The sequence below is a fragment of the Camelus dromedarius genome, chromosome 26 (assembly GCF_036321535.1).
Source record: "Camelus dromedarius isolate mCamDro1 chromosome 26, mCamDro1.pat, whole genome shotgun sequence".
Taxonomy (NCBI): domain Eukaryota; kingdom Metazoa; phylum Chordata; class Mammalia; order Artiodactyla; family Camelidae; genus Camelus; species Camelus dromedarius.
Window position 1 is genome coordinate 5,737,565 of NC_087461.1, and position 21,040 is coordinate 5,758,604.

General features: G+C 44.2%; 2 pseudogenes; both read right to left on the reverse strand.

The window, feature by feature from the left end:
• Positions 1-1,528: 1,528 nt before the first annotated feature.
• LOC105093590 (probable mitochondrial glutathione transporter SLC25A39) lies at positions 1,529-17,932 on the reverse strand (annotated as a pseudogene).
• Positions 17,933-17,981: 49 nt separating this feature from the next.
• On the reverse strand, positions 17,982-18,621 carry LOC105093591 (large ribosomal subunit protein bL9m-like; annotated as a pseudogene).
• Positions 18,622-21,040: the final 2,419 nt, after the last annotated feature.

The window sequence follows — 21,040 nt, forward strand, 5'->3', positions numbered from 1 at the left end:
CAGAGACTGGATAATTAAGTTAAGTAACCCATAATGTACTTGAAAGTTTCCTTCTTTTCTTTCTCCACCTCCCTCCCCTTTTCAACAAAGCTTAGTTGTTTTTGTTTTTGTTTTTTAATTGAAGCATAGACAGTTATAATGTGTCCATTTCTGGTGTACGGCATCATGTTTCAGTCATACATACGCATACCTATATTTGTTTTCATATCCTTTTTCATTATAAGTTACTACAAGATATTGAATATAGTTTCCAGTGCTATACAGAAGAAATTTGTGTTTTTTTAATCTATTTTATATGTAGTATTTAGCATTTGCAAATTTTGAACTCCCAGTTTATCCCTTCCCAGACCCTTTTCCCCAGTAACTAAGTTTATTTACTATGTCTGTGTCTGTTTCTGTTTTCAAGAAAGCTTATTGAGTACTTAAAAGAGGCAAGACTTGAGAACAGCTACCAAAGTCCCTTACCTGCCCCACCTCCATCTTTTTTTATGTGTCACTCCTTTCTTCCCTGTGTCACCTGAGCTGAGAAGGAATTTGAAATTTAAACAATTCTTTTCCAGCCCAGAAAACATCTATTTACCTCAGTCTGAGAAGTGAAACTGCCCAACTTAAGTTCACAGTAAGAAGGCAGTTTTACATTTAAAGGAGAATTTCTAAGAAACAGTGAAAGGCTACAGACTGTACAATTCCAACTATATGACATTCTGGAAAAGGCAAAACTATGGAGATAGCAAAATGGTCAGTGGTTGCCAGGGGTTAGTGAGGAATGAGGCATCAATAGGAGGAGCACAGAGGATTTTTAGGGCAGTGAAAACACTGTATGATACTGAAGGGTGGATGCAGGTCATCACACATTTGTCCAAACACACAGAAAATACAAGAGAGAACCCTAATGTAAACCACGGACTCTTGGTGATGATGTCATGTCAGCGCATGCTCACCAGGTGTGACAAATGTGCCGTCTGGTGAGGGATGTTGATAATGGGGGAGGCTGCGGGGGACAGGAGCAGGAGGTATGTGGGAAATCTCTGTACCCTCCATTCAGTTTTGCTGTGAGCTTAACGCTGCTCTAAAAAATGAGTCTATTTTTGAAAAAGAAATGAAAAGGGGAGGGGAGTGTATTAATCCGGCCAATACTTATTAAGCCCCCAGATGTGCCAAGTATAATGTGGAACACATTACAGCATCAGAGATGAACAAGAAGAATTCGGTTTCAGCCCTCACAGAACTCACACTACTGTGTGTGTGTGTGTGTGTGTGTGTGTTTCCCTCCCACTGGAGAGCAGTTTATCATCTTTAGACTCAAGGAATTAACAGGAGTGTGTGCAGACTATGCCAGGCCCAGGGTTTTGTGGCTCCTGGGGACAGGCCCAGCTACCGCAACGTACAGGGAAATGGGGGAGGGGGGGCAGCAGTTAGCAGATTTGGTCTTGAACTTGGGGGGAAGGAGTGATGATTCTTGGGGCTGGGGACCAGAAGGAAAAAAGTGGTCTGAGGAGGGTGGGTGGGGCCCAGAGGGGCGGAGTTGAAAGGAAAGAGAAAGGAGGCCCCTCCCCGCAGTGCTGAGGAGAAGGCACTTGGCTCAGTCTCCCTCTGCCCCACCCCCATCCACGGAAGAGAGGGGGTCCTTGTTTCCTTCTCCTTTCAGGGGCCCAGAGGCTATTCCCGGTTGAGCCTCTGGAAGAAGCTTTTGCCGAACTCATAGGTGCTGATCATGACGGCACAGGAGGGGGGAGCCTTGATGATCCTCGGGAGGAAGTCTGTGAAGAGTCCCCTGGTGCCCAACTCGGCCTGGGTCCTCCGCAGCAGCAGCCAGATGGATTCAGTGTGCAGGGGCATTGCTCTCACTGCCTCCACGGCTCCCAGCGCTACCTGGCCTTGAGTCTTCACCACATCGAAGGGTAGAGTTAGGGTGGCCGCCACCATCCCTGCGATGCCGCTAGCCACAAAGCTGATGCCCATGGAGGTCTGGTCCTTTGGCCTGAGCCTGCTCAGCCAGCTCTTCACCAGCTCATAATTGAACCAGTACAGGGCTGAGAAGGTCATATCTTGAAGGGCAGTGGGACCCCAGCCCAACCACATCAAATGCCAGCCACCCTGAGCCACAGCAGCTCGGACACAGGTGCCCAGCTCCCAGCATGACAGCTGCCGAGCCAGCAGCTTTGTCCACACCAGCTCCAGGGACTGGTCACAGTCACCGTGCCCAGGTGGGCCAATGCACTGGCCACTATGGGTGCATAGAGGTCAGAGGTCAGGGCTGGACCACACAGGAAGGCCTTGAGTTGGTCATAGGCAGTGAAGCAGATGGCAGCCGCTGGTACAGTCATCACCAGGGTGGCTGGGAGGCCACTCCACAGGGTCCTGGTGCCCTCGTGTCTCACAGTCTTCACAAAGGCAGCCGTGGTGCCAGTGAAGCGAGTTGGGTCCTGAAGCCAGGTGGCCCAGTGGGCACCATTTGGGCACAGGTACAGGGGCTCTAGGACACCACTGCAGCACAGAAGGCCCTTCCCTGTGGATTGGAGAGAGAAGGGACATTTGGTTTGGAGAGGCTCCAGAGTCTGGCAGGAGGCGTTAGCTTACGGGCTCCGGAGGGTCACTGAGACTGCCAGCGGACCTTTACCACGTCCAGGGGGGTCATGAAGAGGGAGGTGAACACAGCCCCAGCTCCCAAGGCCACATTTGTTGAAGGGGGCTAATGCACCCAGGGTCCTGGTCAGCCGTCTGGTAGCTTCAGTTCTGGCTCTAGGCCAGTGGTCACGCGGCGCAGTGCTCAGGGCAGGGCAGGCCCATGGCGGCCACGCAGCCCATGCGGCATCCGTGTGCCCACACTACTGTGTTAACCGGATTTGGTAGTCAATTTCACCCTAAATACTGCTGGTGACCGTTGTTGTTATGTGGTCTTGGGGTAGTCAGAGTCAATATGGACACGCCAATAGAAAACTGGGCAACCCCCAAGGTCCGTGGTGAGGAAGATCATGAGAACCAGGAACGGAGATGCTGATCACTTGTTCTGCCTCACAAGTGATCAAACCAAAATGAAGGCCGAGAGAATGTAATTACTCATCTATCATGTTGGCAAAAATTTTAAAACACCCAGAAAATGTGGAGAATCTGGTGATACGGGCACTCCCGTCTATTGCTGGCAGGCGTGTAAATTGGTAGAATTTAACTAAAAGGCACTTTGGCAATATATATTAGATTTTATAATATAAATACATTCATCTAGTAATTTACTTTCTAGGCATTTTTTTTTTGAGGAAATAACTCACACACAAAAAGGCCCCACAAAGATCTGTATATTAAAAGACCATTTGTCACAGCCTTGCTTACAATATAAAAAACTGGAAGCCACCTTCTTGTCTGTAAAGAATTGGTTAAAATAGAGTACACCTCATCTAACAGAATGCCATTTCATTCAAAATTATGTCTGTCTATATTTATTAACAATGGAAATATAACTTTAACTGACGTTTTTAAAAAGATATTTTTTGAAGAGTGATGTTTTTACTTGGGTTTTTTTGGGGGGAGGGCAGGGAGGAAGGTAATTAGGTTTATTTATTTCTTTGTTTTTAGAGGCGGCACAGGGGACCTCATGCATGCTAAGCATGTGCTCTGCCACTGAGCTATACCCTCCCCTCTTAACTTTTTAAAAACAACATACATAGTATAATCTTACTTTCAAATAAAATATGTGTGAGCCACATAGACCAAAGTGGGAAGGAAATTATTGACAACATCAACAGTGGTAACTTCTGGATAATCATTACTGGAAATGTCCTTGTATTTATACATTTTTTACATTTTCTGAATAATTTCTACAGCGAGTATATATTACTTTTAAAAATCCCCTCCCCCTCTAAAACCCTTTGCATTTTATGAAATAAACATCCTCACGTGTTACACCTATTTGCATGGGAATTTTCTTTGAAGGAACAGTGTGGAAGGCAGTGTGGGGACCCCTGTATAGAGGAGGAGATGGGAGGCATGAAGATGCTGGAGGAAGAGGCCAGCTGGGGTCTAACCTACAGCCCTGGCCCCCAGACTAGGTCTGAGAGATCCCGAGCAAGGGCAGAAAGAGATGTTTTCTCAGGGTACACTGTGAGACACAGAGGCATAAACAGAATGACTTTCATGCCCAACAGGGCATAGGGCAGGTGACCCAGAGTGGAACAGAGTCTTTCTCCTCAATTCAGAGCAGCTGGAAGGAGCAGTGAGGACATGTGGGGACATCCTGATACTGTGAGGCCAGAAAACTGGAGTGTCCTTTGGATGTGGTGACATACAAAGCCCAGATGCTTTAGCAAGAACCAGCTCAGTAGAGGGGCGGAGCCAGGTTGGAAGGGGTGAGGGGACCTCAGAGGATTTTCCAAGACGGGAAACGTGAGAGCAGGTTTCACCGCTGATAAAAGCATCCCATTGTAGGAGGAGCTTTATTCCACTCACGGGCTAATTTTTAAACTAACACGTGTACGGGAATGCTCAAACTGCCACACTTACAGCTGGAGCCCAGGCGCATGATAAAATTTATTAAATAGATGAAACTTTCTGCTTTTGGCCGGACCCAAGTAATTAACCCATCACATCCTTCTCAGCAATCTCTCTGCTACGAACTTAACCACACACACACACCCATTTTTCTTTTCATATTCACATTCAGGAAATGACACCTCCATCCCCCTAATTGTCCAGGCCAACCCCCTGGGCATCCTCCTCAGTGCTCCTTCTCATCTGTCCCCATAACCAACAAGTCAGCAGATGTAGATTTTATCTTCCAATCACTCCGAAATCTATTCCCTTCTCCTCATTCCCACCACCACGGTTTTCATTCACTCTCCCATCACTTCGCATTTAGGTCACTACAAATCTTTTCTAACTCCCAGCTAGTCCTCAATCTGTCACACACTGTGAACAGCATGATTCGCCTGTAAGTTAAATCTGACCACGTCATTTACCTGCCCCTTCAGAGCTGCAAAACAAAGTGCACGGTGAACACTCGGGAAATGCCTGACAGGCTGACTGAATAAAGGAATGACTGGATTCAAAGCACGACTGTCAGTCCTTCCCCATCTGGGGTGACATTGGGCTAAGAATCCTTTATTATAATAACCTGCTTCCTGCTGGGCTCCAAAGACTCAGAACAGGTGTCTGTTGTCCAGGAACACCGTTCTCCAGTTTTATTACGTGTTACTTGTTCATTTTTACTCTTTAGCAAGAATAGTATGAGGGGCCCACAAGAGTATAGTATTTGGTCATGACAATTCTTTTGTGGATGTAATGGAAGACCCACAGTGCCTACCACTTTTTAAAGTGGAAAAAATGAAAAACGGCTTTGGGAATTACATATCATGCATTTATCGTTGCTACCTGGGAGATACTGAGATAAACTACAAAAAAAATCTATTTCCAAATAAAAGGAGGAACCCCAACCTGCCCCCCCCAAATACTGAGGAGCAGAGAAAAGTACAAAAGAACAGAGCTTTGAACAGAGCAAACTGTGTGAAGGTAATTTCATTTCCTTCTGGGATAAAGTGGGGGCTATGCTAATAAGAAGAAGCAGGGCTATACACGATATAATCCTTCTTTAGTAGAGGTTCTGATGTGACTTTATCATCAAGAAGCTGAGAAGATGCAGTTCAGTCGAAGACCCACTAATGACAGATGCACATGTGACACCAGCATCAAGCCATTTCTCAAGGAATACCAAATATGTGCTTTTTGACAAAGAAAGTGTGAAGATTCACCTTTTTCAATGTTGCAAAATCTAGGACCAAGAAGCATGCACGCACCAGCATGGGCACTGAGAGGCGTGTCCCACACCTGGTCATCCACAGAGCAGCCCTGTGATGGGACACAAGACGCAGGTGGTGCTCCCAGGTTGCACCTGCATCAAGCTGGTCGAGACTGCACACAAGAGATGTGAAATGGCACAAAAGGAGACATCCAACTCACCATCTACTTAAAGTCGCAAATATCTCACTCCAGAATTTCTTATCCTTCTTTTTAAAAATTTTTTTTTAAATTGAACTATAGTCGATTTATAGTATTATGTTAGTTTCTGGTGTACAGCACAGTGTTTCAGTTATATGTATATATAGATATATGTATATATATATTCCTTTTCATGTTCTTTGCCATTATAGGTTATTACCACATATTGAATATAGTTCCCTGTGCTATACAGTAGAACATTGTTTTTTATCTATTTTATATATAGTAGTTAGTATCTGCAAATCCTAAACTCCCAATTTATCCCTTTGCTCTCTCCCCGCTCTGGTACCCATAAGTTTTTCTTTGTCGGTTTCTGTTTTGTAAATAAGTTCATTTGTGCCTTATATATTTTTTTTTATTTCACATATTAGTGATATCATATGGTATTTTTCTTTGTATGACAATCTTCAGGTCCATCCATGTTGCTGCAAGTGGCATTATTTTTTGCTTTTGTTTCTTTTTTGGAGGAGGGAAGTAATTAGGTTTATTTATTTGTTTATTTATTATTTTTTTGGCAGTCCTGGGGAATTGAACCCAGGACCCTGTGCACGCTAAGCATGCACTCTGCCTCTGAGCTATACCTTCCCTCCCCCATTTTATTCTTTTTTTATGGCTGAGTAGTATGGAATTTCTTATTCTTCTACCCTGCTTAGTTTTCTCCATTTCATTTATCACCATCAAATATGCAATATAATTTACTTATTTAGTTTATTCTGTCTCCCCCTACTAGGATGGAAATTCCAGAGAGGCAAGAATTTTTCTTTTATTAACGGCTACATCTCAATGTTTAGAACAATGTCTGGCATATAGTAGGTCCTCTATAAAAATTGTTTTTTAACTTTTCATTATGGTAAAATATCAAATGTGTAGAAAATTTGCAAAAAAAAAATTACAAGGAACTCACATATGCTTTACTCAAATTCACCACTGTTGACGTTTTACATTTATTATTTTTCTCTCTCTCACACACACACATTTTGAACCATTCGAGAATAATACGTAAATATCATGCTCCTTTAGTTTCAAATACTTAAGCATTTTCCAAGAATAAGGACCTTCTCTAATGTCATCACATGACAGTTAACAAAATCAAGAAACTTCACGTTTTATTGAATATACAGTTCATACTGAAATTTTGTCAATGATCTCAATAATGTCTCTTACAGCAAAAATTTCCCTAACTCAAGATTCAGTCCACAGTCACGCCTTGAACTTGATGGATCTCCTTGGTCTCTTTAATCTAAAGTAGTTCCCTAGCCTTTCTTTACCTTTTGTAACATTAACATTTTGAAGACTACAGGCTTGTTATTTTGTAGACAGATCCCTCAGTTTAGATGAGCTTGATGTACTGTCATGACTGGATTCAGATGATAAGGAATACATAAATAAATCATTTTTATCAGACATGGTTTTTTCAAAATACAGGGCTCATTCTCCTCCTGGGACTCACAGACCCCATGCCACACCTTCTCATAAAATACCTAAACTCTGACCCCCAGGAGCTGACACATTTCCTGGCTGCCCCCAAATTCCTTACTTCCCAACTCTTGATCCATCTCCACGTGCAAGGCCAGCGGTCCCAGTCCTGTTCCCCAGTACCTCCTGCCTATAGAACTTCACACTTTTATGGCAAAATCAGGGAAGAAATCTGCTCCCCCCACCACAGCCCACTAGGAGTTACTTCATACTACTGTCAGGAGGCCTGGGAGACAGTCCCCGTCTGGAGATAAGCCATTGCCCTGAGATTCCTCTCAGTATGACCATGTGGGAAGCACGCATGTAGGCATATAACCCACGCAGAAACAGAGAGAGGAAAATCCCCAGGACAACTCCTAATTTCAAGAGAAAAGGAGCTTCAGTGAAGTACCCAATGGGACTTTTCTGTTGCCCAAAGGAAAACACAACTTTTCCCCTCCAGAGACTAGGGTGCTCCAACATAGGAAGCTCAAAAGTGTATGAAAAAGCATGTGTGTACCCAATGCCATGAATACTGTGTATCCCCCACAAGGTCACTGATTAAATGAGTCCATTGTTTTGACAACTTTACATTGAAAAACATCAACCAGTTCATCATTAACAGGGAAAGCACACTCAGTTTTAGCTGCACGTGAGCTGAGAGCTCACTGATACTGGTTTGAGTCGAAGACGGCTGGTTATCACATGCTGTTCATTCTCACCTTCCCCTTTCCATATCCTCTTGCGGTGACACCACGCCCAGTGGAAACAACACATTTTCCAACCTTCTTTGCAATAGGAGTAGCTTACGAAATACAAACTGAAATCACTGATTCAGGTTTCTGGCTTTCTCTGTCCTTTCCTCATCTCCTATCTTCCTGCCGGAAATCCAGATCCATTGTGGGGAGGGTGCAGCTTAAGTGATAGAGCACATGCTTAGCATGCACGAGGTCCTGGGGTCAATCCCCAGTACCTCCATTTAAAAAAAAAACTAAAAATAAGAAATCCAGATACATTGGTAAGTTCTACAACAGCTGTCTTGTGTCCCCAAGGAGGACATTTATAATAGTAGCACCATACTTCACCTAGACTGCCTACTTTGCTTTTTATAATACTTGAGAGAAAATAATATTTTATCTTAAGTGACTGATACTTGGATTTTTAAACCTAGAATTAATTGATAGAATAGTTGAGTATATAGATTTTTGGTGCACATTTCTCATGAATTTGAGTGTTTGTATCATATTTGCCACCATAGGGAAGAATGTATTTTTGGAACTAAACAAATGTATGGAGAAATTAAAGTGATGAAAAATGTGTTTTAATAGTAAGGCTCGTCCCCCACATAGTTTGATTGTAAGTTTTATTGTATAACCACCAGAATGCCTTTGTGCAAAAGTTTTTCTCAGTGATTCTAACTTTTCTACAGATACTCACATTTTTTTTTTAAAAAAACAGCTTTCCCTTGAAAGTATTTATGGCTTTTCTTGATTATAAGACAATGTCTCAAACATGCTACAACACGGATGCAACTTGAGGACATGATGCTAAGTGGAATCACCCAGTCACAAAAAGACAAATACTGCATGATTCCAACTATATGAAGTACCCAGAGCAGTCAAATTCCTAGAAACAGAAAGTAGAGTGGTGGCTGCCAGGGGCTGGGGCTGGAACTGGGGGGTTGTGGTTTAATGGAGTTTCAGTTTGCAAGATGAACAAGTTCTGGAGATTGGTTGCACAGTAAATATGAACATACTTAACAGTACTGAACGGTACACCTAGAAATGTTTAAGATGACAGACTTTATGGTTTTGACCACAATTACATTTTTAAAAACTAATATGTCTCCTTCTCCTGATTTTTTTCCCCACTTCTCTCTGCCCCTCTGAGCACACCCTCCCCTCAGACCACTTGCTTCCTGCTGCTCCCCATGGCTTGGCTATTGCAGACTGTTTCTCCTCTGCCCACATTTTAAATGCAGCAACATTGTTGCCAGGACCTCCCAGCAGAGTCTTTTACTTTGTATCCTCCTCCAGCTCACCTTCTCTTCATAGCCAAGCTTCTAGGAAGAGCTGTCTTCATGTGTTTTCTCCACTTCCTCACCTCCCATTATTCCTTATTCTGTAAAATCTGGATCTTGCCCCCACACTCTACCGAAACTGCACCTATGACCTCCTGGCTCTCAGATCCCACCAAACACTCTTGAGTCCTTATGGAGTGTGTCTCTTAATAGGCAACAACACACAGACTAAGATTTTTTTTTTTGCTTCTTTCTCAAGGCTTTTTTGAGGGAGAAAATAATCCAGTGAGAGTGTTCTGTCACCTACACACATCTCTGTACCCTCCCGCTCAAAGCATTTCAAGAAATCTGTCTCCATCTCTTGACTCGAAGCCTTTCAACAAACAGCTCGGCCATCCTCAGCTCTGGATCCAACATCTTGACGTCCACCCCCAGGGCCCAGCACACAAAGTGAGGATTCAACATGTGTCTGAATTGAACAGAACCTCATCCTGGTAGGATAAAGTCCATCTTGCTCACATCCATGACCGAGGCTGCAGGCCATCCCCCACCCCTGGAGACCCCGCGTCCCCCAAACGCTGCTCCCGGCTCCATCAGCCCCGATGGTGCCATGCTGTGGGGAGGGCGGCCGGCGGGGCCCTCGCGGACCGGGGAGGGCGGCGGCGGCGGCAGGACCAAGGCTGGTCCGGAGAAAGTTTTAGGATTTTAGCTACATAACCTCATTTAATCATTCTCTATAGACGAGATAACCAAGTAATTAAATAGCATTCCAATGTCAACACTAGTAAGAGCATCACCAATTTCAGAGTTGTCTGACTCCCACACCTACATTCCTTATACACTGACTCCCATAAAGGCTTTGCCATGGAAAGGTTTTTACAGATGCTCTTTAGACAGTATTGATACCTCACATTTGAGATGTGCTATTAGACTGTCTCTTCTAAACGGTGGATAGGGGATATAAAATAAACTTTGTTTAAAAGGAAAAATATCGACAGAGATCATGACAGTTACTCAAATGATGGGAATTATGCTCAAAATTAAAATAACCACACCAACAAGTGAAATCTCAAGACATATAAATAGATTGTCTACTATTAACTTGAATAGCAGTGATTTTATTTCAGCAAAACAATACCATCTGTCATAGTGAATGTCAATTTCTATTTTATGCATTTTGTAGTTTTGCTAGTACTTAATAGCTTTTGATTTCATAATTGTATAAGAGTTAGAAAGATAAGTTTACAGCTGGTTTTAAATATTCAAATGTATATAATATCAAAAATCTTTCTGTTATAAATGACAGAAATCCAAATCAGCCTGGTTGTGTTCATGCCTCATTTCCTGGCTATAATCAGTGTCTTAGCCTAAGACGTCAGGAGCATCTCTTCCCTGACACAGCACAACAAAATAATAGGCATCATCCAAGATTCTGTTCTCAGTCCTCTTTTCTTCTTCCTCTATGTACTTTCATCTGGGGGGTGGGGGGGGGCCTCATCCACTCATGCAGCTATGATTGTGAAACAGCTCCCCAATTTCCATGTCACTATCCATCATCTCTTCATACCCACATTTCCAATTGCCCAGTGGACCTCTCTACCTCCTGATTAATGGAACAATAATAGGTTCTCCCTGTCCGTTTCTCTCCTTGTCTCTGCCTCTCCTTTCTTTTTTAAGGTAAGGTACTTTAACTATAATCAGTTAGGACCATTGTCTCTTTCCTCTTGGATTTCCTCCCCATCCTGCTTCCCTCTGCACAGATACCACTGGAATAGCGGTGGCATTTTGGGTTCCAGCTCAGGGGAAGTTGAGTGAGGGACGCCTCTTACTGGGTTTGGTAGCCTATCTCCATGTGGCTCACAGTCACTTGGGTCTGTGGTTATTGCTAGCCATCCTGGTGTAGGAACGGCTTCCAGGAATGCTCCTTATTGTCCATCGGGCTGAGTCACCCAGAAGGTATGTCATGATACAAATGTGTCCTACTGCACCCAGCTCTGAAAGGATGCAGGTAGTGAGAGGAAACAAGTCTGAAATACACAACCACCTCTCACTGAAGCCCAGTCAGAAAAGGGGTTCTCTCCTTCTGCCTCCTACAGGGTTAGGAGTACTCCATGCAGCAAAGACCATTTTAGATGCACCACTGTTTTTTGTTTTTTCTTTTTGGTGAGAATTGTGCGAAACAGAATGGTCATAAATTCTGTATGTATAGGACTCAAACTGCAATAGAACTACAAACCTCAAGTACCTCTGTAAAAGCTCATGTATAAAGAAAGTTATCTATGTTTCCAGAATTAAAATCTACCAAATAAAATATGAGATAATCTACAAAATAAGTTTGTGAAGAATGTTTTGTCTCATACATGATCTTATTTGATTTCAGTTGCATAAATGAAGAGAGAATATTTTCCCCAGTTTTCAAATAAGACCCAAAGAAATTGTCCAAGCCAAAGCTGGGACCCAACTTCCTCTTTCCTCACAGTATGGAAGGAAACTCAGCCCTTGGCCAGCTGGTCTACCAATCCGGCCTCGCTTTTCTTGCTAGCCCACACTGGGGACAGGTGCCCATCTCACACCACCGTCTGCTGTCAGCTCTGCTCTGCTCACCATGACTGAGGGTGCTGGCCACACAGATTGGGAGACACATGAATGATGTCGAAGAGCCAGGTGGCATGTCTGCTGCTTCAGGGGTAGTGCCAATCAAGCTAGAGAGAATTTCTGCCCTTGGTGTGCCACTGTATTCCTCCTTGATGTGTGACTTCAGCTAGCAAAACTTTTTCCCCCCAATTTTTATTTTTCCTATTTGCAATTAATCAGTAACCTATGGGGTGATAAATGGAGACTTTGTAAATTGTGTGAATGTCCTGTTTCCTGGCAACCTCTAACTCAATGTTTTAGTATCATTATTACACTGGTGGCTGTAAAAATGGTAAATTTTATTGTCCTATTATTCTGTCTACATTTATTGGCTGGCATTCCTCTTAAAGTTTTCCCTTCCATGCATACACTTCTTTTCAGTATCACTATAAACTCGTGGATTCTTTTTTAATCCCTTGTTTTATAATTCGTTGCTATTATTATTATTTTTTAGTGCTCAGACTGTCCCAAAATTAACCAGCAAAAGCCCCTGCAAGCTGGCTTTTCTGAAATTTAACACACCTCCCAGTAACAGGGCCAGCTTCTTCCTTCTGTTAAAACACCCAGTCACTCTGTGCAGATCAGCATCGAGCTGAGCTCTTTCCCTCTGGTCAGTGGTTACTGAATAAAGCCTGTTTTCACAGCTTTAACTAATGTCCCTCCTTAACAGTAGATAGAAATGCAAAATCATGAATTCATACTGATATGCTCATTTCTCATACAGGAACACATTACCAGCCCACAGTTACCCCCATTCTACATAACCCCCACCTCCTACAGGGAGAGCCTTAGGTCACCCCACACAACCCATGTATTTATTCCTTTGCTGCGTCCTACAATCCACACAAGAAAGGTTCAGCATGATGACACAAATATTACTGCCGTTTACTAGCTTAACTCATAAGCCTCCTGCAGGTCTTTTCCCCCTTAGAATGCACCCCACTGATAGTCAGAGCACAGCGTGCAAACTTTACACGTAGTTCTTACCTCTGAGTTGTTATGCTATCAATTTGCTAACAACATAAACTCCTTTGCTTCTGTTTGCATTTAACCTTAAGGCTTTTTCTTTTTAACTCCTCTTAGACTTTTTTTCCCAAAAGTTGCTAAAGTGTTTATTATTATTAATATTAGTAGTAGTAATAGTAATATTACACTTTTCACTTACTGGATCATTTAAAATAAATTGCAGATATTATAACCCTTCACATCAAATATTGAGCACATATTTCTTAAGAACAAAGAGAATGTTCCTATAACCATAGTTCAGGACACAATTCACGACACCTAACATTGCTACAATACTATTATCTAATAGTCCATATTCATAATTATGATTGGTAGGATTCAATCATTTATAGCAACCATTTTTTCTAGTCTTTAATCTAACCCAAGATCACAGTAGCATTTAGTTGCTGCTTATCTTTTGTCATGCACTCAGGTTTTTTTTTTTTTTAATATTTAAGACATTTACATGGTTCAGAATTTAAAACTGCATAAAAAGATACACTCAGAGAAGTGAAAACTATCACCCTCATCTGTACTCCTTCCACTCTGTTCAAACCTATGACTAATAGGTAATCATTTTCATTTGTTTCTCTTTTATTTTTCCTATGATTCTTGTGAAAACAAGCAAAACACAAACACACATTCTCATCCTCCTCCCAACCTTTTATTTACATAAATGGTAACAAGCTTTATATATTCTTTTCCACATTGCTTTTTTAACTTAATAATATAGCTTGAAAATCTTTTCATATCAGCTCATGGAGAGTCAGTCATTCTTTTTTATGGCTGCATAATACTCCGTGACTTGACTGTTCCATGATGGATTCACTCAGTCTCTTTTGGACAGGAACTTAGACTGTGCTTTCAATGTTTTGCTATTATAAGAAATTCCATGATCAATAACCTTTCTCATATGTTGCTTTGCATTTGGGGGATGGTTTCCTCAGAGTAAATTAATCTAAGCTGAATTGCTGGATCAAAAGGAATGCAGCCCTGCTGACACCTTGATTCCACTTTGGTGAGACCCGATGATGAAATCCACCCCCTGCTCCTTAGTCATTAAGCTGCTTTGTACTCTTGCCAGCAATGCCTGAAAGTTCCTCTTTCAGCTGTGGAAATGCTGACAGAGAAGCGTACCTGTTGCTGGTGCCTGAGAGAGGACGGTTTATTCTGTGGTATTGTCATCCCCAGAAAGCCGGTCTTTTCATCCTTCTCACCACCAGATTCTAATGTTTGTGTGTCCAACAAGACTGAAATTAGAGCTCATTCAGGTAATAAAAAGGCTACAAAGGACAGCAACACCTTTAATGATGGATGGGTTGGACTTTAAACCACCTGTAAGGAGAACCCTAAAAACGGACTGTGGAGACTCAGAAGTGGGCACAGCACTGGTCTCTCAAAGAAGCTCAAGGAAGCTGCAAAATGAGAATCTAGACACTCCATTAATTAAGGAATTGGTGTGAGAGTAGCTGCACAGGAACCAAGGTTTTAAAACCACGCAACTCCTGCAGCAGCGAAAGCAGGTGCAAAGGCCTGGCCCTGCTTTAGCTGGTGTGTTTTCCGCTAGTGTGAGGAAGGTGAGCAGTTTAATCAAGGCGCTCATCAGTAAAATTTACAGGTATAAATTTACGTACAGTATTTCAGGTAATTCTAAACAGCTTCACATTTTAAATCCAGAATTTAGCTGCCTTTGCTCCAAACTTATAACACCCGAGTGTATTGGTTTCCAATTTCTGCTGTAACAAATGACCACAAACCTGGTGGCTTAAACAGCACAGACTGTCTTCCAGTCCTGGGGGTTAGAAGTCTGCGATAGGTCTTGCTGGGCTAAAATCAGGGTGTTGGAAGGGATTTTCCAGCTTCCAGGGCCTGCTGCGTTCCCTGGCTTGTGGTCTCACTCTGCTCTCAAAGCCAGTCAAGAGACTCTCACACCCCCTCACTCTGCCGCGGACTCCTCTGCCTCCCTCTTCCCCAGTTAATATCCTGTGATCACACCGGGCTGACCCAGATAAGCCAGGATAATCTTATTTCAAGGTCAGCTGATTGCCAACCTTCATTCTATCTGCAAACTTAATCCCCGTTTCCATGGGACCTAACAGTCGGGAGCTCTAGGGACTGAGATGTGAACCTCTTTGGGGTGACGATTCTGTCTTGTTCCTAACTGTGGTCCAACTTAGTGTCATATTCAAAATTCCATAAACAGCCTGGAAAATAAAGTGATCTTTACTAACGGTCCCTTGAGACACTGGGAGGGGGGTTTTAGGTCTCTACGCAGTAAATCCTTTTCAGATGTCTCTTCTTCCTGAGGTTTCTTCCCTCCGTTCCTCATCGGAACCGTCCAGTCTCTCCGCTTTCTCTTCATTTTCTCTCTCCAGCTCTCTCTCTCCTTCCAGGTCTATTTTTCCTCCGGAGTATCTCTCACACCCTTTCACTCTTGGAGGAACTCAGCCCACCCCGCTCTCATCTTCCCCACCTTGCATCCTCATTCACCCCACACTGAACTCCTTGTAGAAAGTGGGTAGCCTGGATGTGCTGTTTGCTTCTCCAGATCCAGTCTCCATCCTTGCCCACCATGCTCTGTGCTCAGGAAGGCCAGTCTCGCCCTCTGGCTCCTGGTTGGGCTGGATTGTGGAAAGCATGTGCAGAAGATTGGAGGATGTGGGGGCAAGGGAAGTGGGGGTCTCTTCTCCCCTCTCCCCAGGTCTTCAGCTCCTGTCTGGTGGCCCTGCTCCAGGTACAATCCTCCCTCCAGGTTCTGGTGGTCATCACCCACTCCTCGCCTTTCAGCCCCTCACTGTTAGTTCTCGGGGGAGGGGCTCACCATCCCTTGTTGGCTTCCTTAAACCCACACCCTTATAAATTGTTTCTTCATTATATTCTGCTCAATATCCATGTCAATATCCAAAGCCATGTATATGTTGCCTGTAGGGGACCCTGACAATATAGTGGTGATGGAGCCTTGTAAATACATAGAATTAAACACACACACACACACACACACTTCAGACACGTGTCACATCAGGGATGAACCTTGGAAACATTATGCTAAGTGAAATAAGCCAGACACAAAAGGACAAATACCTTATGGTCCCACTCTGTGAGGGCCCAGAACAGTCAAAGGCATAGAGACAGTCAGTAGAATGGGGTTGCCAGGGACTGGGGGAAAGAGGAGCGTGGAGTTTTGTTTAACTGGCACAGAGTTTTCACTTGGAAAGATGGCTGTGATGGCTGCACAACAATACAAACGTACTTAACGCGACTGACCCATACGTGTAAAAGTGGGCAAGATGGTAACTTTCATATTATGTATTTTTAACCACAATTAAAAGAAAAAGAAACAGAAAACTTTTAAAGTTCCTGTCACACACACAAGAGGGATCTCAGCTTGAGTTCAGACTGTAAGCACGTCCTGTAATGAGGTGCACTTGGGCAGGTCTGGGAACGCACTGGAAAGGAAGGAAGACCCCAGCACCAGGAACCGCTGAATTGCACATTTTAAGTGGATGGCTTGTACGATATGTGAATTGTATCTTAATAAAGCTGTTACCAAAAACACAACTCGCAGTGAGGGGAAAGGGGGAAAAAGAAGAAGTCGGTGTAGGGGGAAATGAACCGTGAGGCTGAAAGACATCAGAGGGGAATCAAGAGAGGGTTTTTAGGAGGAAGGTAAAAATATGTTCTTAAAAAATATAGAGCTTTTCACCCAATTCCTGAGAAGACTGCTGCCTCCCAACTGTGTTCTGGAAACGTCAGGAAGGGAGGGAAAAAAGAATGGATCAATGCAGCAAAAGTGGGAAACAGACAGAGGGCAAGGCCGACAGTGGACCAGACACCCCAAAGAGGGGCATCCGAACATCAGGAAGCAGAGCAGACAAGACAGCCCGGAACAGAGACAGGAGAAGAAGTTTGAAATAAAAATTAAGTTCAGTGAGACGAGAGGGCTCACTCTCTTTCTCCTGGTCTTTTTTTTTTTTTTTTTTTTTTTTTTACAACCCCCTCTCCTGCACACATACCTCACCCTCTGTCTCCCTCTCATTCTCTCCCAGTTGGGTTTCCTATCTCAGCTCTGACCACTACAAGGCTCAAGCAGGGCCCTGCCCCTTCCAGTCCTCCAGAGCATCCTTCCTGGAGAGCCTCGTGCCTGGCTTGGATGGACAAGCCCAGGAAGGCACAGGCCTCAGAACACACACTGAGCTGAGAAGGGGTGCGGGCCTGGCATGAGTCCCACCAACATCCAGCTTCTGAGCATCAGTGTCCCTGGCCCTCACCAGAAGGTTACCCATGGATGGAGCCAGGCAGAAGCCATCTTTGCAAAGTGCCCAGGAAAGTCCCCTGATGCCAGGCCAGCTGGCAGCTCACAAGAGCAGACAGATTTTTGGAGCTGGTTCCTTCTACTTCCTCTCTCGCCGAACATCTGGCCTGGGCACTGGACCATACGGCAGGAAGTCCTGAGCTCTTTTTATTTTTTTTTTTAAGCTGTGACATGAGGTCTGAGGGCACATCCTTTAAACATGGGGCTCACTTTTATTGTGCATTCATGCAGCAATTTTTTTTTTTAAAAGAACACAACCTCTTTATTTCTCCTTAAGATACAAATGTTCATTGTGGATAAGAATGAGCTAGCTCTTCCATTTGTTCCAATGAATTCCAGTCGAGGAAGAGATTAAATGGATCTAGACTCTTGGTCTGTTAACACTCAGCTCATCAAATCTACAGCCTGGTGCTCCTGGAGCAGGACTGCCACACGGAGGCCAGCTGTGCGTAACTGTCAAAGATGAAGATGGCAAATACAGACAAGTCAACATGTACGTGCACGCCTGTGTCCAGCATCACCACGTGCTCTCTAAAATTCCATGTCTGGCCAGAGCTGGGAGCGGCATCACGGTGCTGGCCCATCTTTGCTCCTCGGATTCTGCTTCGCTGCTTTCGAGGGAGAAAAGCTGCACACTGTCTGGGAACTGGTGGGGGCCATTCCCCTGGCAGCTTGCTGGGCTAACCAGCACGTGCATCTTCTGGTCTCGGGCCTCTCAAAGTTCACCACAGACATAGGTCCCCTCACGGTGTCAGGTCCATTCACCGTCAGCTCACACCACTACTCGCCCTGCTATGGGATGGTCTCGTCTGGCAATTTTAGTGCATGCGGGGCGACCACAGCACCAAGATTTTTGAGGAAGCGGCGAGCAACTATTTTGGGCCTTAGCTCCCATTTGACATTACTCTTTATCCGCACCTCCAGGTGACAACTTCTCCGAAATTTCACTGTGGCCTCACTTGTCTTGGTTTGGATCATCTCTAATCTTCCTTCTTGCTCAGCAATTCCTCCTCTTCAAATGGCTTCTTGTTTTCAGGAGACGCATATACAGCCAGTCCTGGAGGAAGTAGCCGATTACGTTCACCTCAAACTCCAAGTTCCTCCACCGACTGCATGAGGGGGAGCTCCAGTGTTTCGTGTCCTCCACCAGCTTGTAGACGTGATGTCGTCGGTGCAGGCGCAGCTTCTGGCCCTCTCCTGCCGTCATGCTCTCCGGCACCATGCAGCAACTTTTTTTCCTGAGTTGCTCAGGGTGGCAGACAGTAATCCTGGCTGTGTCAGGGTTCCCAGCTCACAACTCAGGAATTTGAACAGGGAAACCAATGGTCTCCATGTCACAAAGTGAGACCCTGGGTGAGGCCAGGATAAGAATGTCTCTGTCCCCAGACCCAGGTCTTGTCCAAGAGGTCTAGGATAATTGTTTGAGTGACATACTGATAATTCCTGGACAGGAAGGACTTAAAATTCTAAGATGTATTACATTAGTCTACTTAACACCCGTTCTACTGTGAGCGCTCTGGAGCTTAGAAAGCTTAAGTTGCCTCAACGAAAACAAATAACAAATAGAAACCCATAGCTTTTTCCAGCTCCAAATCCTATATACCTCCTCTAATTTATCTAGTCTTCAAATAATACATACATCTACCTCCCTCCCCAGCAAATGTCACCCTTCTTTCAAAAATCTTTCAATTGTAGAAATGTATTATTTAAAATAAAAAATCTGACATAAAGCAAGGTACCCTGGCATTATAAAGACTTGAGAGTCTGGGAGGGCCCGGGGTTGGAGAGACTCTGTCCTTCATGTTTTACTTGGTTTGGGGTGATAGGTCTCCAAAGCAGAACCGCGGTAACTCGAGGCCAGGGATGGGACGACCTCACTCAGGTCTGTTCAGATCTGTGTATGGCAGCTCGTTCGGGGACTGAACGTGACCTGGCTTGGTAAACATGCTTTCCGTTTCCAGAACTGTGCATCAAATCAGACGCTCTGTGGCATCACGCATATGCAGATTAGAAGTCTGACTCCTGGAAATAGCCTTAAAAAGGCGTTACCACCATTTCACCCCTTTTCCATCACTTTCCACACAGTTCAAAACACAGGTCCAAGAAATACATACTTAAAGAAGTGATTTCCTGTAGTATTATGCCACCAAGACGCATTTATTAAGCACCTTATTGCTCATGGCTCTGGGCTAAGTAGTTTATAAGGAAATTGCATAGACCTGGTCTCTCTCTCTCTCTCTCTCTCTCTCTCTCTCTCTCTCTCTCTCTCTCTCTCTAGTTTTCAAGACCTTACTTGTAAAGTCAACAGCACTCACCTGGACAGATAGGTTCAAGGCACAACAACAGCAGGTGAGAACTTGAAAACATGCAGTGGCTGGCCACTGAAGTGTTTTTGGATGGGGAGCCCTGAGAAAACATACGGGGGTGAGTAGCCACTGAGTTTCCCAGGGACCTTAAGATTCAGTTGCAGACACACCTGCCCACGCCTCTCAGAAAATGCCCTGTCAACCTCCTGGTGGGCAGAGAGGTCACTGGGTGGGTCAGGTGGGGTCAGCCTGGTGGGCTGCGGGGTCAGGTTGCAGCCAGGAGGGAAGAAGTTGGGGGTAAACAGCCAGGCCGGAGTGGGACGGGGCAGAGGGCAAGCAGCAGGGGCAGGGCCAGCAGAGAAGAGTGAAGCCGGGAGGGCTCTGCAGAGGAGGCAGCCCAGGATGGGAATTGGACAGGATCTGTCTTTATGAAGTGCCCGTGCCTTTCAGCCAGCAGTTCATTTCTGGCTAGCTGTCTCAGTTTTCATCTGTCCTAGAGAACTGCTCAAGTGGATGCACAGAAAACAAAGAATATCTATTACAGCATTGTTTAAAATAGAAAAAAATGGAAACAACTCAAAAAGCCACCATTAGGGAGAATGGTTAAATGTTGGTGCAACCATGGAATACAATGTAGCAGTTAAAAAAGAATGAAGTCAATTTATATGGAAAAGCCCACGTAAATGATCCTATGGGAAGATCTCAAAGACATACTGTCCATTGAAAGGGGAAGTTGCAGAAGGCTATAGAAAGCATGATATTGTTTATACAAATGCATGCACAACTATGTATTTCTCTATGTAAATACAGTCATGCAAATGCAAACAAGAAAATCTGGACAGATTTATACCAAATTGATACTAGCAATTATGTCTGGAGGAGGAAGTAGGCCGGTGACTGGGGAATTCAGGGGTTTTTGTCTTTATCTGTATAGAATTTTCTTTTATAATGAGAATGTATTCATATATTCCTTGTGCAAGTGAAAATGGATTTTAAAAGAACAAAGGGAAAGAACAAGAGCATCTGTCTGCATGAGCCAGCCAGCCAGACAGAGCTGACTGCTAAGAAGGTTGGAACTTCTCCCCAAGGAATGAAGCAAGAGTTCTCACCTCCTTCTCTCCCTCCAGAGTTGCCTGCATGTTCAGCACGTGGTCCATCCATCTCTGTTGGCCGGGTGGCCCCAGCAATACATTCTGAACCACAGCCCAACCCCCTAGGAAGGAGGGAAACACAGGTCCAAGAACCCATCATTGTAGGAACTAAACAGCTAGGAATCTCATGATAACACGATAACATATAGTTTCAAAACTCACTGTCAGA